The 18,131-nt window shown below is 41.1% G+C and overlaps 1 non-coding gene and 2 pseudogenes across 1 annotated transcript; 2 read left to right on the top strand and 1 right to left on the bottom strand.

Annotated features, from left to right (window-relative positions):
- Positions 1 to 7,093: 7,093 nt before the first annotated feature.
- LOC147792992 (protein EXORDIUM-like 2 pseudogene) lies at positions 7,094 to 8,068 on the top strand (annotated as a pseudogene).
- A 2,311-nt stretch (positions 8,069 to 10,379) lies between these two features.
- LOC147792991 (small nucleolar RNA Z247) lies at positions 10,380 to 10,519 on the top strand. The gene has a single exon (XR_015420943.1). It is a non-coding gene; the product is annotated as a small nucleolar RNA Z247 (small nucleolar RNA).
- A 5,296-nt stretch (positions 10,520 to 15,815) lies between these two features.
- Positions 15,816 to 16,796, bottom strand: LOC147792990 (protein EXORDIUM-like 2 pseudogene; annotated as a pseudogene).
- Between the last annotated feature and the right edge of the window lie 1,335 nt (positions 16,797 to 18,131).

Genomic DNA, 18,131 nt, shown 5'->3' with positions numbered 1-18,131 from the left:
CCTTTATATACCCATACCCATGTTGGATTGGGGCTGTTGGATGGCCCATCATAATCGGATTTGTTTGTTATTTGCTTCCTCTTCGGCATCAATTTCTTTGTTTCTTTCTGACCCTATCTTCACCTTTTCTATTATTAGCCTCATGGCCTCCTCTCCACTCTTTTTTAACTTTTTTGGTATCATTTTTATGGTTTGTAATATTACCCTACTATTCTAACAAGATACATAACATAATACAAACTCTAATGGTATCACACATAACATCACATAACTTTCATCATAGAATAACATAACATTATATGCATCAAACAGTCACGAAGGACGACACATAGAGGGGCCATAGAGAACGCGTCGTTCATGTTTCATATAATTCATTCAACCAAATGAATAGTGAAACCACTTACCTAGTTCATCTAAGAAAAAGTTACAAAATTGCTTGAATTGATGTTCGTTTGATCCTATTCGAGTGTCACAATCACAATTAATTCTTTGTATATCTTGTCATTCTCCTACATATGTTCGAAACTTATTCAATTCCTTAAGTTGCGTCAACCATTGTTTTCTAGTTCTCTTGCTTTTAGGAGGTCATTTTTCAACTTGAAATAAGATTAGTTTCATAGGGAGCTAGCCGTAGAATATGATACCCCAATAAAGGATGTTTACATGAATGAAATGAAATGAAATGAAAGTATATCCAAATGAGAGTAACCGTGAGGATAGGATGACTATGCTAGGATTGATATAGTGGTCAAGAACATTACCGCATAACTAGCTCAGTTGACAGTACAGTCCACACTCCATAAAGGCATTATTGATGCACAGTCTACCGATACGCAGCTCTACAAAGTTTGTGACATGAAAGAGACCGAGAGAGTTGAGGGATTCTCAATTTTGGCTGAGGGCAGGCTATTGTGGCAAGGATGTCTTTGTGTACCTAGGGATGAGGAAATTCTTAAGGAGATTATGTCTGAACAACACGACACGTCCTACACGTTCTACCCTGGTTGTACGAAAATGTATTAGAACCTGAAGTGCAGTCACTAATTTATACAAGGTAGCTATGTATCTTGTTTACTAGAGTTAACTACTTAGCATGTGTTTATGTTATGTATGAATCAAATAGGTGAGGTAAATAAGACTATTACATCTCCAAAAGTAATAAAATAAGGACCAAGTAGATATACTATCTGCAAGTTCACAATTTAACTACTTTAGTCCCTTTGTAGACATTTGATAAAGATATATGCAACTGCTTTAGATTTTCATATAATTTATCAAACTTAGAAATAAGTTACAATAGTCCGAACAATTGACTAAATAACATAGTTGAAAAAGCAGTCTAATGTGTGTTGGATATGGTTCTTTTGAGTTATTTTCTATTATTTATTTTAGTTTGGTAACATTTTGGAGTTATAGATATTCTATTTACTATGCATAAGCAACTTGTCTATTTTATTCTCCACACTAAGACAAAGGTGGGGTAATCGACGTTGCCCCACTCAGCTTGTCTTAGATTAAGAAAATTATATAACACTAAATTTTTCCTTACAAAAATTCTTGGCTACGACCTTGTGATGGGTGAATATAGATTCAAATAGTATAGAAAAGTTAATGGTTCCCATTGCAAACATTTAGTGATATTAATACATGTTATCCACTTTGTGTAGGAAGACTGCTTCCAAAAATTTGGCTGAAACACAAATGGTTGAAGGAAGAGATGTTGTCGAGGTTCTAAATAGTTTAGCTTTTCATGATAGCCCATGTAACCACCCTTAAATTTTCACATATCTAGAGTCGCCACTAACGTCTCTGCTCATCTCTAATCCATAATATAATTCTAAGAATGCTCATCTTTATTAGCGGAAAAATTTAACACTTCAGAATATGTTAAAATATTAGAAAACACTACTGGACTTACGTGTTTCAACCATCATGCTGGAGTTCAAAATAAGATAAAACAATTACAAATTAAATAATTTAAATAAATGAAATGCAAACACCCTATCCTAACTAAGACTAGGAATTTTAAATATGTAACTATCCTATGCATGCGCCACAGTCTCTGATCACGATGCCGCCGTCAATCGTACATGGGCGCCTTGCCTTTACCTGAAAAACAATATGACACACAGCCTGAGTATTTCGAAGAAATACTCCGTAAGTGGCCTCACTATATGGGCCATGCTAATGCAAACACATGCAATCATGAATTAGGGACCTATCTCTAATCATCTTAAGGGTGACCTCTAGTCTCGGACAAATTGGATGTGTAGTACTTCTCTACACACAACTCACACATGCAAGTGTGAATCCCCAAGGCGCTCGCACACCCCTTGGACCCTCTGGTCAAGCTAATCTGTAGCGACGTCCGGAGGTCAGCGAAACCCCATAGTGTCATGCGCCTCATGAACACCCTCATATGTGTGCATTCGCACTCATTATACGGTGCGCGTACGCACTCATCATCTCTAGGGAAGTAGCCCTATGCTTATGACCATATAATATGCATGAGGTTCCTCTAAGTCCAATTATATTTCTCTTCTGACACAACCCTCTAGTCTCATCTCTTGGTTAAACTATGTAACACGTGCTCGTGGATATTTACATTAATATCATTTTCATACTCTTAGGGTTTTGTCCTATGTCGATCTAACGACATGATGCAATATGGCAAACAACATTGTAAGGCATATTCAACATGGAAAACATCATCATGTTAATAACATCGTCATGCATACATCATACTCATCATAGAAACCATTAAGTGCATCAAATATAACATGTACGTCATGCATCAAAATATAAATAACGTACAATTAACATATAGCACAACACAACGTCATACTCATACATCATCATAAATCAAACAATATTTAGCCTATCCTATAGTAAGCCCACTCACTTAGTTGGCCTTGGCCGAAGTATTCCCTAATTAGCTAAACGTAAGCTCCCGTTTCGTGAGGGCTACTTCCTACATTGCCAGGGTTTGTTTCCTTAATCGAGGCCGAAAACAAATTTGGGAGGGTGTCAAAACAGTGAAAACTGGGTCGAAAATAGGGGAGCCGAGCCGAACAGCCGTTGGGAGCCGCCGAAGGAGCCACCGAGCCGAGGACCGCTTGCGCAACTGTGTGCCACATGGCAGAATCAAAGCAGCCATGTTGCGCGGTGTGCGTCGGGTCGAGGCGCGGGTCGCACTCCAGTTCGGGTCGACTGCTGCAGAAGGCTACTGGGCCGGGTTGGTTGTTGGGCCTTGATTTACTGGATTGGGCCGCAAGTATATGGGTTGCAGGCCGGTTCGATTGGACCGTGGGTCTGGTCTCTGGTCGGTTCAGCTGAAACGTGGCTTCTGGGCTAGATTGAGGTTTGGGCCACTATAGTTGGGCTGGGCCGAAGGCAGAGGCCGAGGGGAAAGAAGTCGGGCTGCTCTATCGGGTTTTGGGTTCGGGTTGATCCTAATCCGTGGATCTCGTCTTCCTTACCCGACTTCGGTAGATTTTCCAGCGCATTTTCTCTCTCCTTCCCGCAGCGTTTCCGTTGCCGATTTCAGTCATCTTTCTTCCTTTTCCTCTCTATTTGTCGTCCTTCTTTCCTTTCTCAAAGTTTAGTGGCCTAAAAGTTCCTAAAACCATAGATCTAAGAATGTTTAGGAAAACTCAATTTTCTGACCTCGGTTACCTTGAGTTATTGTGCTTTCTTTAGGGATCCTTCTCATAGTGATAATTGAGCATTTGACATTGGTTTTAGGGTGGTTTGGGGCTTGTCGGAGGGATTGGAAACTCGCTCCATAATCTCTCTCTCTCTCTCTCTTTCTCTCGTATTTTCGTTCTTTTCTCTGTTTGCAGGTATCTGATTGATTCTGGGAGTCGTGGGCTGAAGGCTGAGCGAGGTGTGGCTGTCGTTTCGCGTGGGGTCCGCAAAACTCGACGGTCGCTGAAAAACTTGCAAGTTTTCCGGCGACTGATTTTTTTTTCTTTTTTTTTTCTCGGGTCATTACACCCCACCTCGTATATAATGATGATTTGGCCTACTTGGAAGGATCTTGTACTAAAAGTGTTAGTTCTATCGTGGTACTTCACTTGTAGTTATTGCTTAAGTTTAAGTTGTAAGCTATTGTATTGCTTTATATATTTCTATTCTTTTTTGCATAGATAGCATTGTCCTTGCCTTTATATTTAACAAGTATCTTTTCAAAAGTTTGGATATAAATTTTCTCAACTTGTCTCAAACAAAGCATGTGATGTCTTTGGTGCATTATAAAGATGAAATCTCGCTTTTCACCTTACCATTTTTAGTTGATTTCATATAATTTAATTGTTTCATAATTCTGTGTGGTTCAGGGTGTAACCCCACCTCCATTTAAGTGGCGATTGATTGCCAACGAAATATAATTTTCTTAGACAATTATATGGTTTTATCTCTAAGCTCTATAGACATTTAACATTGATTATACTGTAACACGTTAAAATTGAAAGTATTCTTTTTTTAAAAGTAACAGGTTACCTTCAATTTGGTTCTCTTTCAAGAAAATATTATGCTATATCAATTTGTTTTCTACTCTTTAAGATAATAGCGTTGTTAGTTTTTAACTTTCTACTTATTCAAGTGAAAACGTGTACCTTACCAACACTTCCTCGACACAGAAAACTAGCCTCTACTTATACCGGTGAAAACATGTATTCTAGCAGACTTGGTTATTTATTTTCTTCTATTACCATACTTCTACTAGGGCTTCGGTCGCCGGCCCCCCTGTCATCAGGTCACCAACTTCCTTGACCTTTCGACACTGGGCAGGCATCAGCCCTACTCTTAGATGTAACTTTGATTTGCAGACTGAATACGCTGCCTAGTTTTTAAATGTCATGAGTCAATATATGGATTTTCTTTTCGGCGGTAGATTAAATCATGTTTTTCAAAAGGACTTTATCTTCATGGTGCTTCTATCTACTTTCCCATATTAATTTATTGTTAAATGTTGTCTTAGTTGGTCATACACATTTTATGCCTCGATTTTTATATTTGAAGATAGTAAACTTTTGTATCCATTATTTGTTGGAGTGTATGTTGGTGTAAGTTTCTAAAAATTTAATTTGGAAGAGTTTAAATGTATCATGGAGGGATTAAAGATATTATAGCTTTAATAAACCGCTATAAAATATTTTCATAGCAACTTATAATAGCTATAATTTCAATTCTATTATAGCATCTATTATAGTTATAAAAAACCTATATAAAGTCTCAAATTTTTAATTACATGGGCTGTCATGACTTACGAAAAACACTATAAAAAGTCTATGATAGCGTTTTTCGTAAGCTATCGTATCCATTATTTCTTGTAGTGACTGGTGGCCAAGATTGAAAAGAGACGTCACGGATATTGTGGTACGTTGTCTAACTTTTAGTAGGTGAAAGCCCCGAGACAACGCCTTGTAGGATTGTTGCAACCTTAAACATACCTAGTAGAAGTGGGAGGAAGTGAGCTTGGATTTCATCTTAGGTTTACCTAAGACAAGACGAGGTTTTGATGTGATTTGGATTGTTGATGATAGACTCACCAAAAAAGCTCACTTCATTTCAGGTAAAAGCATATTTCGATTAGATCGATGGGCTCAGTTGTATGTCCATGAAATAGTTTGGTTGATGGCTCAGTTGTATGTCCATGAAATAGTTTGGTTGCATGGGGCGCCTATACCATTGTGTCAGTTCACGATGCTAGATGCTAGATGCTAGATTTACCTCTCATTTTTTGGAAGGGTTTGCAGAAAGCCTTGGTTCATTAAACCTTCCACCCTCACATGGACAAACATAGAGGTCGGATCAAGTATTTGGAGAACATACTGAGGTTGAATCAAGTATTGGAGAACATACTCCAGACTTATGTTATGGACTTTGCAGGCGGTTGGGATGAAAACCTACCCCTCCTGAAGTTTGCTTATAACAACCGTTACTAAGCTACGTTTCAGATGGTGAAATCAAGTTGAACAAGAGATGGGGAATCATTTAAAGTTAACGAACATCGAGTCAAATATTATTGTAGCACTAAGCAAAAATGTGTGGAAAAGAACACTCAGTAACGAGTTCACACAATAAACACTCATCTCATCAAGTTAGAGACATAACTATATATATATATGAAGCAAACTTATATGAAGCATGAACAACACGGCTCTATGACCTCTCCACATGTCGTATTTTGTGGTTGTTTGACGCGTAAAATGTTAAGTTATTCTAGGGTGAAAGCTATGTTATGTTATATGTGATACCACAAGATGTTTATATTATGTCATGTATCTTGTGGTGACTCTCCCGTTGTATGATGCATGATACCTCAATATGATATGTCATGCACACTATGTTAGTATGTTCCCTTTAGGCTTATGAAATATTATCAAGCTAAGTATGTTATTCATAAAAGTTATGTTTATGAAAGAACCGAGGTATGACCCACATCATACATATATGTCATGATTTAAAGCTACCAGGATCTCATGTATTTTATATGTCACATGCATTAGAATACTTCCTCCTTACGAAGAGGAAGGATGCATACACTACAATATTATGTACACTATGACATTATGCACAATTCGTTCCCTTTGCGATTTTTCCGACCGTGTGAGTGTACACTAATCGAATGTCAGGTCTATGAGGTACATATACGAATCTACTTGAGGTCCATGTGCGCGTATATGGACCGTGTGTAGAGAAGTAATGCACATAATAATAAAAAAATAGGTTCCAACATAATTTAGATCAATGACTCAACAAATTTATAAAACATGTGGTCCGTCTTCTCACAAAAATCTTCCAATAACATTATACAAAAAATATAACCCAAAATAGGTGGAGAGAAGGCCATGAGGTTAATAATAGAAAAGGTGGATATAGGGTCACAAATAAACAAAGAAATGGATCCCGAATGCTATGGGTATGGGTATGGGTATGGGTATGGGTATGGGTATGGGTATGGGTATGGGTATGGGTATGGGTATGGGTATATAAAGGGCAGCAGGGGGAAGGGGGAAGACGGGAAAGGAAGATCAACACAACCGAATGCTATAGCTCCACAACACAAAAATAAGAATAAGAGGACATTATGGCGGTGTGTTGTGGTGGGCATAGCCATATTGTAAGTGCATTCTTTGGGGTAGTAGCCATCTCCCTTCTCCTTCTACTGCCCCTCCCTCAGGCTCAGGCTCAGGCTCAGGCTCAGGCTCAGGCTCAGGCGGCTGATCCCAACGCCATAACAAAATCCAACCCATTGGTTAGCCATGGCGGCCAAATGCTGAAGGGAAATATTAACCTTGCGCTCGTGTTCTACGGTCAGTTCGGTCGCATACAGAAGAACACACTCAGGTCTTTCTTGGGGTCCTTGAACACCAATGGCCGAGTCGGGGTCGGGGGTGCCCCACAGGTATCCTCCTGGTGGCGCATGCTCAGCTCTTATAACCCCACCGCTGGGAATGTTAATGTGAAGGTGGTCAAACAATACGTGGATCCCCAGTACTCTCTTGGAAAAATTATGACCAAGGATTTCATCAAGATTCACGTGGAGAAGGCTGTGGGTGAGTTCCCTGGTGCGGTCACCGTTATTGTTGCGGCTAGGGACGTGACCGTGGACGGTCTGTGCATGGGGAAGTGTGCAGAGCATGGAGTTATTGACGGGGCGCCCTACGTGATTATTGGGAACCCTATGACCGAGTGCCCAGGAGCATGTGCATGGCCTTTCCACAAGTCTGACTACGGCCCAGCCGGCGCTGTTCTGAAGCCACCAAGCGGGGACATCGCGACCGACGCTATGGTCATATCACTGGCCTCGGGGTTGGCCTCGGTGGTAACCAACCCGTTCAGCACTGGGTTCTTCCAGCTGGGGCAGAAGGCGAGCGTGATTGAAGCCTCCACCGCTTGCCCTGGGATGTTCGGCAGTGGAGCCTCCCCTGGGAACACTGGGAAGGTGTTAGTTGACCCTCTCAACGGAGGCGCTTACAATGTGGTTGGGTTAAGGGGCAAGAAGTTCCTTCTTCCTGCTCTTTGGAACCCCAAGACGGCGTCGTGCTGGACTGTCATGTGAACCCCCTCATTCACTCCACATTAAACTCCCATTCTTTTTTCCTTTCTTCTCTTAACAAAACCTCAATTAAAAACTATTCATTTCTTTCTTTTATGTTCTCTTTTATGTTTATGCATTTCTAACCACTCTCAACCTTATTCAACGGAGTACAAAACCTGTGGAAGGGTGATTGGCACGAATCAAAATTTTTATAAGAATGAAAAAAAGACATGTTGAGTAGTTGGTCTACTACCGAGTAACACAACCCTAACTAGCCTCATACTTAGCTCAACGGTATCGCACGGGAGTAGAAAGGGAAGTGGATGGTCCTCAAACACTATCATTCTCTAAGTCTCTAAGGTAGTTGAGTGGTTTTAATAGGGGCTATGACTTCTAGTTTCATTCAAAGGTGACTTTCTTTTCAAACAATTAGAAAATTATAAAAATTTAAAATGGTACTTAAAAGTTTGGAAAATTAGAAAATTATAAAAATGGAACTATTATAAAAATTTACGTGCCATTAGTGCTAATATTGCCAGTGCCATTAGTGCTAATATTGCCATGTGTGGGACGGAAAGAAATAACTAACTGATTAGTCCTTCTACATTTTTGAGATGGGGAAAATACGAATTCCCATCCAATAAATGAAAAGGTTTTTATTGATCTTTTATTTTTGAGTTTGTAGGGTTAAGCACCGAGCACAATCATTAAGAGGGTCTTCTATCTAAACCTAACCTATCTCTACAATGGTACACCCTAGACTTAACTCTACTTATCATTCAATGGCAGCACAATCATTCAATAAACACCCATAGTCACACAAGCTCATCGGGGCAATAAACACCCTGAGGATGCACAAATACCTCGTTTGCCTGCATAACATGATCAAATATAGAACATTCCACTAAGGTATCAAATCGTATATATAACTAGCTTCCTAAGTATAGGAAATTTTCGGGGATCTAGCATCCACCGTCAGCCGTACATGAGAGCCTTGCCCTTACCTGAAAGTATGGGTAGCACGTGGCTTGAGTATTATATAAAATACCTAATAAGTCGCCCCAATGTTGGGGTAAGCACATAATCAGCGTCGAATCCGCAATACGAGGTGTTGCAAACTCCACTGGATAAGGGGGTGCAGCCGGAGTTGTGGTTGGGGTTGGCATACGCGTCCCGGTGCAGCTGCTGGCGGCAATGACGGTTCCCGATGCTGCGCTCCTCCTTCTCTCGACTCTGTGACGGTTCCGTACTCATTGCAAAGATGAAGTATCCTGATGCACATGACACACAAATTGCATGAGATCCCCGTAGCTTTAAATCATGACATATACCTATGATGCAGGTCATATCTCCATTCTTTCATAAACATAACTTTCATGAACAACGTATGTGACTTGACAGTATTTCATAAACCTAAAGTGAACATGCTAACACAGTGTGCATTGTTAAACCTAAAATAGATCATAACTGTATATACTAAAATAATCTAAGATTTACTAGTTGTTACCAAATCTATGATTTGAAGGGTTTGTTACCAAATCTATGATTTGAAGGGTTTGTTACCAAATCTATGATTTGAAGGGTTTGTTACCAAATCTATGATTTGAAGGGTTTGTTACCAAATCTATGATTTCATGGTTTGTTATCAAATAAATCAATGATTTCATGGTTTGTTATCAAATCAATCATAGATTTGGAATGTAATCTTCATTATACACATCTATAAATACATGAGGTCGTGACCCATATAGGTCATCGTGCCATTCAATCTAACATGGTATCACAGTCAAGGTTTATTTTTTAAATGTCTACCATGTCTTCTTCCTCCTCTCCATCCACCATCTCCAACACCGTCTCAACTACCATGGCGACTTTTGGCTCAATCCCTCTACACCATGTTGTCACAATTCGTCTAACCAAAAAAAACTTCATCATATGGCGTGCCCAGCTCCTCCCCTACCTACGGAGTACGAAGCTTATGGGCTACCTCAATGGCACCAATGTTGCACCTGCCAAGCTGGTCCCTTCCTCAACTACTGCTGGTGCTGAGCTGGTCTCTAATCCGGCCTATAATCAGTGGTATGATCAGGATCAACAAGTCCTTAGCGGCCTTCTCTCCTCCATGTCTGAGGAGATTCTTCATGATGTGGTTGCCGCTACTACGTCCAAGGAGGCGTGGGATACCCTGCAGCGGATGTTTTCATCGTCAACTCGTGCTCACACTACTCAGATTCGTGTTGAGCTCGCCACGTCCAAGAAACGAGATCAATCTGCTGCAAATTATTTTTGCAAGATCAAAGGGCTAGCCACCGAGCTGGCCGCCGCCGGCTCTGCCTTGCAGGATGATGATGTGATCGCGTATCTTCTCGCTGGTCTTGGCCCAGACTATGATCCCTTCGTCACCTCAATGACTACCAAGAGTGAAGCCCTCACGCTTGATGATGTGTTTGCACATCTAATGACGTATGAAGCTCGCCAACTACAACACCAGGCTGAACTTCAGTTAAATCCGGGATCTTCGGCCAATTATACTGGTCGTGCTGAACTTCAGTTAAATCTTGGATCTTCTGCCAATTATGCTAGTCGTGGTGGTCAGCAGAAGAATCGTGGGCGTAGGGATCGTGGTCGTGGTCGTTCTCAAGGTTATGCACCCTCTCGTCCTGCTGGTGATCGTCGTGGCCCTTCTGCTCGTCCTTCCTGCCAGATCTGCGGCAAAGTGGGGCATACTGCTATACGCTGCTGGCATAGGATGGATGAGTCCTATCAAGATGAACCTTCTTCTGCTCCTCCTACAGCACTGGCGGCTACTTCCTCTTACAAGATTGACCCAAATTGGTACAGCGACACAGGCGCTACGGACCATATCACCAGTGACCTGGATCGTCTCACTGTGCGTGAACGTTATCATGGAGGTGAACAAGTTCAAGTCGGCAATGGAGCAGGTTTGCGTATTGTGCATACTGGTCATTCTCTAATTAATACTGCTACTCGTCCTCTTGTGTTGCGTAATATTTTGCATGTGCCTGAAATTTCTAAGCATCTTCTTTCCATTCATAAATTTTCTCGTGATAATGACGTATTTTTTGAATTCCATCCTTGGCATTTTTCTATAAAGGATCGACAGTCGAGGAAAAGTCTCCTAAATGGGAGGTGTGAATCTGGTCTTTATCCTATTAAGCCATCCGATGTCGATAATCTCAAGCACGCCTTGGTGAGTAGATCTACTACTCACGCCTTGGTTAGTTTCATTGATGATTTCAGTAAATTTTCGTGGATCTATTTGATACATTATCGTACAGAAGCTCCTCGTATATTTTTGCAATTCCAAGCTCATGTTGAGCGCCTCCTAGATACTAAAATCAAGTAGGTCCAATCTGATTGGGGTGGGGAATATCAGAAAATACATAACACATTTTTTCGTTCCCTTGGAATTGGTCATCCTGTTTCGTGCCCTCACACACATCAACAAAATGGGTCTGTGAACGCAAGCACCGTCATATTGTTGAAACTGACCTGCCCTTCTAGCTCATGCTCATGTACCTATTAAATTTTGGGACGACGCGTTTCTTACAGCCACATATCTCATCAATCGTCTTCCTACTCGTGTCATCGATAAAAAATGCCCCTTAGAGCTTCTTTTTCATACCCCACCAAATTACTCCTTATTAAAAAAATTTGGGTGTGCTTGTTGGCCTCATCTTCGTCCTTATAACAAACAAAAGCTCTCTTTTCGATCAAAGGAATGTGTCTTTCTAGGCTACAGTTCTTAACATAAAGGGTATAAGTGTCTTGACACCGATTCTGGTCGTGTCTATATGTTTAGAGATGTCATATTTGATGAAAATGTTTTTCCATTCTAGAGAGCCCCACCTAATTCTTCCCCAACCATGCAGTCGACGCATAATGCCCCTGATTTGTGCACCTTGCATTTGGGTAATAGCAGTACTAATTTGGAGAATGATCACATGCATATGCCTGGGCCTACTAACTCTTTGGATGCAGAAAATTTGGTGTCTACATCAGCTTCGAAATTGCCGCAACAATCCTCTGCGTCGCTGCCATGCGAATCGGCGTTGGTTGTTCCTCCAATGATTGAGGCCTCGGCTCCTCCGCCAGCAGATGATATTGCACAATGCCCGGTCGAATCCTCGGCCGCTGGTCAACCAACTGTTGTAGCATCGGTTGCTCCCCTCGCAACGGTTGATACGGTCGTCCCCTCAAATGTGGATCCTGCACCTACTACTCATCCGTATGGTACTCGATTGAAGCACAATATCAAGAAACCCAAGGTGCGTACAGATGGAACAGTAACATATCTTGTAGCTCGGTCTTCTGCCTCTAACCTACTTCATATATTACTGCTATGGAGCATCCCCTCTGGCGTCAGGCAATGAATGATGAATTTCAGGCACTTCAAAAAAATAAGACATGGCACTTAGTTCCTCCTCGTGCTGGTCTTAACGTTATTGATTGCAAATAGGTTTTCAAACTCAAGCAAAAGCCAGATGGCTCTATTGATCGCTACAAAGCACGCCTGGTTGCTAAAGGTTTTAAACAGCAGTATGGCGTTGATTATGATAATACCTTTAGTCCAGTTGTTAAGCCCACTACCATTCGGCTCTTATTATCTCTTGCTATTTCTCGTGGTTGGGCTATTCGGCAGATTGATATTCAAAATGCTTTTCTTCATGGCTTTCTTAATGAAGATGTTTATATGAAGCAGCCCCCTGGATTTGTGGATTCTCAACACCCTGGTTATCTCTGCAAGCTGGATAAGTCGCTTTATGGCCTTAAACAAGCTCCGCGTGCCTGGTTTTCTCGCCTTAGCTCCAAACTATTACAGCTGGATTTTACACCTTCAAAGGCTGATGTCTCTCTTTTCATTTTTAACAAAACGGGCATCCAGATGTATATCCTCATCTACGTTAATGACATTATTATCATCAGCTCATCTTCTACGGCTACTGAGAAACTTCTTACACAGCTTCAGGATGATTTTGCCGTCAAGGATCTTGGTATTTTGAGTTATTTTCTTGGGATTGAGGTCCGCCATACTTCCAGTGGACTTATTCTGACACAACATAAATACATTCGAGATTTATTAGCCAGAACCAATATGCTCACCTCCAAAGGTGCACCCACACCTATGCTTCCCAGTGAGAAGTTGTTATTGAATGGTGGTGAAAAGCTCTCACCTGAGGATACTACTCGCTATCGAAGTGTCGTTGGTGCTCTCCAATATTTGTCTCTGACACGTCCTCATATATCCTTTTGTGTCAACAGAGTGTGTCAGTTCATATCCTCTCCGACTTCTATACATTGGGCGGCAGTCAAACGAATTCTCCGTTATCTACATGACACTATTGATATGGGTTTGTGTCTTACAAAGTCCAACACTGATTTGTTGAGTGCCTTATCAGATGCTGATTGGGCTGGGAATCCTGATGATCGTCGAAGCACTAGAGGCTATGTGATCTTCTCTGGTGGCAATCTTATCTCTTGGAGTTCGAGGAAACAATCGACAGTTTCTCGTTCTAGTACGGAAGCCGAATATAAGGCGGTTGCTGATGCCACTGCCGAATTAATTTAGATCCAAGTCCTCTTGCGTGAGCTCGGGATCTCGCAAGCGCGATTGCCTAGCCTATGGTGTGACAACATTGGTGCCACCTACCTATCCGCCAATCCAATCTTTCATCGACGGACGAAGCATGTTTTGGTTGATTATCACTTCGTTCGTGAACGAGTATCGACTCGTCAGCTTGATGTTCGACTCATATCTTCCAAGGATCAGCTCGCCGATATCATGACAAAGCCACTGCCAGCTCCTTCTTTTAGCTATTTTAGGCGCAATCTGAACTTGGAATGTAATCTATGATTTCATGGTTTGTTATCAAATCATAGATTTGGAATGTAATCTTCCTTATACACATCTATAAATACATGAGCTCGTGACCCATATAGGTCTCGTGCCATTCAATCTAACATGCATGACATATCATATTGAGGTATCATGCATCATACAACATGAGAGTCACCACAAGATAAATAACATAGCTTTGCTTGAAGTAATTATATAGCTTTCATCCTAGAATAACATAACACTATACGGATCAAATCAGTCACAAAGTAGAGGGGCCATAGAGCACATTCAACCAAACAAAAATCGTTATGTCTCTAACTTGATGAGAAGAATGTTGATTGTGCAAAAATAGCTATGTCTCTAACTTGATGAGAAGAATGTTGATTGTGTGAGTATGTCTCTAACTTGATGAGAAGAATGTTTATTGTATAAGTTCGGGTGAAGTTTTCCACACATTGTTGCTTGAGTGCCACAATTATGTATCCCTCCCCTATGCGATAAGCCATATTACTTATTTTTCACATTTAAAAGTGAAACTATTTTCACATACGCCGTTCTTCAACATATTTTGTTCTTCTTACTCACATATATTCCGCCGTTCTTCAACATATTTTGTTCTTACTCACATATATCCTAGAAACATTTTTAGTAAGTCACCTAACATAAAATTGTTTCAAACGAACACTTATATCTGCGAAAGTGTACCTTGTTAGTATGGATAGTAACTCTTTTAATTCATTTACACATTTTTTAGTTATTCTATCCTCATATTGACATTTATCATCATTGTATGAACTTGGCTCATGTATAGTTACATTATGAACATACTTTGATTCCTTCTTAATTTTATAATTGAATTTTTGTTACCTATTTCTTTCATGTTCATACACTACATAGTATTCCCAGTCTTTTGATGCCTCGAAATTTTGGGGAGTGACCGATTGAAAGTCACTACGAAATTTTGGAGAGTGACCGATTGAAAGTCACTACGAAATTTTGGAGAGTGACCGATTGAAAGTCACTACGAAATTTTGGAGAGTGACCGATTGAAAGTCACTACGAAATTTTGGAGAGTGACCGATTGAAAGTCACTACGAAATTTTGGAGAGTGACCGATTGAAAGTCACTACGAAATTTTGGAGAGTGACCGATTGAAAGTCACTACGAAATTTTGGAGAGTGACCGATTGAAAGTCACTACGAAATTTTGGAGAGTGACCGATTGAAAGTCACTACGAAATTTTGGAGAGTGACCGATTGAAAGTCACTACGAAATTTTGGAGAGTGACCGATTGAAAGTCACTACGAAATTTTGGAGAGTGACCGATTGAAAGTCACTACGAAATTTTGGGGAGTGACCGATTGAAAGTCACTACGAAATTTTGGGGAGTGACCGATTGAAAGTCACTACAAAATTTTGGGGAGTGACCGATTGAAAGTCACTACGAAATTTTGGGGAGTGACCGATTGAAAGTCACTACGAAATTTTGGGGAGTGACCGATTGAAAGTCACTACGAAATTTTGGGGAGTGACCGATTGAAAGTCACTACGAAATTTTGGGGAGTGACCGATTGAAAGTCACTACGAAATTTTGGGGAGTGACCGATTGAAAGTCACTACGAAATTTTGGGGAGTGACCGATTGAAAGTCACTACCTATACTAACTTTACCTTCGTTTTCAATAAATCAATCATAGCAATTCATATTTTCATTCTTATAAAAATTTTGATTCGTGCCAATCACCCTTCCACAGGTTTTGTACTCCGTTGAATAAGGTTGAGAGTGGTTAGAAATGCATAAACATAAAAGAGAACATAAAAGAAAGAAATGAATAGTTTTTAATTGAGGTTTTGTTAAGAGAAGAAAGGAAAAAAGAATGGGAGTTTAATGTGGAGTGAATGAGGGGGTTCACATGACAGTCCAGCACGACGCCGTCTTGGGGTTCCAAAGAGCAGGAAGAAGGAACTTCTTGCCCCTTAACCCAACCACATTGTAAGCGCCTCCGTTGAGAGGGTCAACTAACACCTTCCCAGTGTTCCCAGGGGAGGCTCCACTGCCGAACATCCCAGGGCAAGCGGTGGAGGCTTCAATCACGCTCGCCTTCTGCCCCAGCTGGAAGAACCCAGTGCTGAACGGGTTGGTTACCACCGAGGCCAACCCCGAGGCCAGTGATATGACCATAGCGTCGGTCGCGATGTCCCCGCTTGGTGGCTTCAGAACAGCGCCGGCTGGGCCGTAGTCAGACTTGTGGAAAGGCCATGCACATGCTCCTGGGCACTCGGTCATAGGGTTCCCAATAATCACGTAGGGCGCCCCGTCAATAACTCCATGCTCTGCACACTTCCCCATGCACAGACCGTCCACGGTCACGTCCCTAGCCGCAACAATAACGGTGACCGCACCAGGGAACTCACCCACAGCCTTCTCCACGTGAATCTTGATGAAATCCTTGGTCATAATTTTTCCAAGAGAGTACTGGGGATCCACGTATTGTTTGACCACCTTCACATTAACATTCCCAGCGGTGGGGTTATAAGAGCTGAGCATGCGCCACCAGGAGGATACCTGTGGGGCACCCCCGACCCCGACTCGGCCATTGGTGTTCAAGGACCCCAAGAAAGACCTGAGTGTGTTCTTCTGTATGCGACCGAACTGACCGTAGAACACGAGCGCAAGGTTAATATTTCCCTTCAGCATTTGGCCGCCATGGCTAACCAATGGGTTGGATTTTGTTATGGCGTTGGGATCAGCCGCCTGAGCCTGAGCCTGAGCCTGAGCCTGAGCCTGAGCCTGAGCCTGAGGGAGGGGCAGTAGAAGGAGAAGGGAGATGGCTACTACCCCAAAGAATGCACTTACAATATGGCTATGCCCACCACAACACACCGCCATAATGTCCTCTTATATTCTTATTTTTGTGTTGTGGAGCTATAGCATTCGGTTGTGTTGATCTTTCTTCCCGTCTTTCCCCTTCCCCTTTCCCCTGCTGGCCTTTATATACCCATACCCATGTTGGATTGGGGCTGTTGGATGGCCCATCATAATCGGATTTGTTTGTTATTTGCTTCCTCTTCGGGATCCATTTCTTTGTTTCTTTCTGACCCTATATCCACCTTTTCTATTATTAGCCTCACGGCCTCCTCTCCACTCTTTTTTTTAACTTTTTTGGTATCATTTTTATGGTTTGTAATATTACCCTACTATACTAACAAGATACATAACATAATACAAACTCTAATGGTATCATACATAACATCACATAACTTTCATCATAGAATAACATAACATTCTATGCATCAAAGAGTCACGAAAGACGACACATAGATAGGCTATAGAGAACACGTAGTTCATGTTTCATATTATTCATTCAACCAAACCAATAGTAAAACCACTTACATAGTATCACAATCACTAAATTTCTTGAATTGATGTTCCTTTGATCCTACTCATGTGTCACAATCACATTTAATTGATGTTCCTTTGATCCTACTAATGTGTCACAATCACATTTAATTGATGTTTCTTTGATCCTACTCATGTGTCACAATCACATTTAATTCTTTGTATATCTTAACATTTTGTGTGTTCAAAACTCATTAATTCCTTTACTTGCCACAACCATTGTTCTCCAGTTCTCTTGGTTAGTTTTCAATTTAAAATAAGATTAGATTCTTGAACTCTTTTAAAATTATGGAGACAAGAATCAAATGAAGATTAAAAAAAACTAAACAAGAAAAAAAAATCATGATTGTTAAAACAATTCAAGGAAAATATTTATGTTGACTTAAAGTCTTGAAATTTGGTGAAGAAATTGAGTTTTTTCGTGTTACAGATTAGAAGATATAAAAAGCTAAAATAAATGGTTTGAAACACGATTTTGACCGGTATCTGGAAAAAAATATTGGTTCTAGGCAATAGGCGACGAACACTCGACGGCTGAAGAGAGGAGAGACGCGTTTGCAACCAGGGGTGGACACGTGTCGAGCACACAATGGAGAAGCGTGCTGACGTTGTACGTTTAGACGCGTTTTCCACCTACTACGCGAATCACTAACCTGAAATACACCCGAGTAAAAAATTGACCCGCACCTATGAGTTGACCCAACGACCCGCGGTCCAACCCAACGTCTTTCCGCCAATCCTTGTGTAACGCCACTAATTTTCTCTAACCTAATTAGCGACGTTACCTTGTACTTGTATTACGAAAGAACGAGAGTTCACGTAAGA

This window comes from Cucurbita pepo, chromosome 4 (genome assembly GCF_057944985.1).
Source record: "Cucurbita pepo subsp. pepo isolate OVF chromosome 4, ASM5794498v1, whole genome shotgun sequence".
NCBI lineage: Eukaryota > Viridiplantae > Streptophyta > Magnoliopsida > Cucurbitales > Cucurbitaceae > Cucurbita > Cucurbita pepo.
This window is presented reverse-complemented; position numbering and strand designations above follow the sequence as displayed.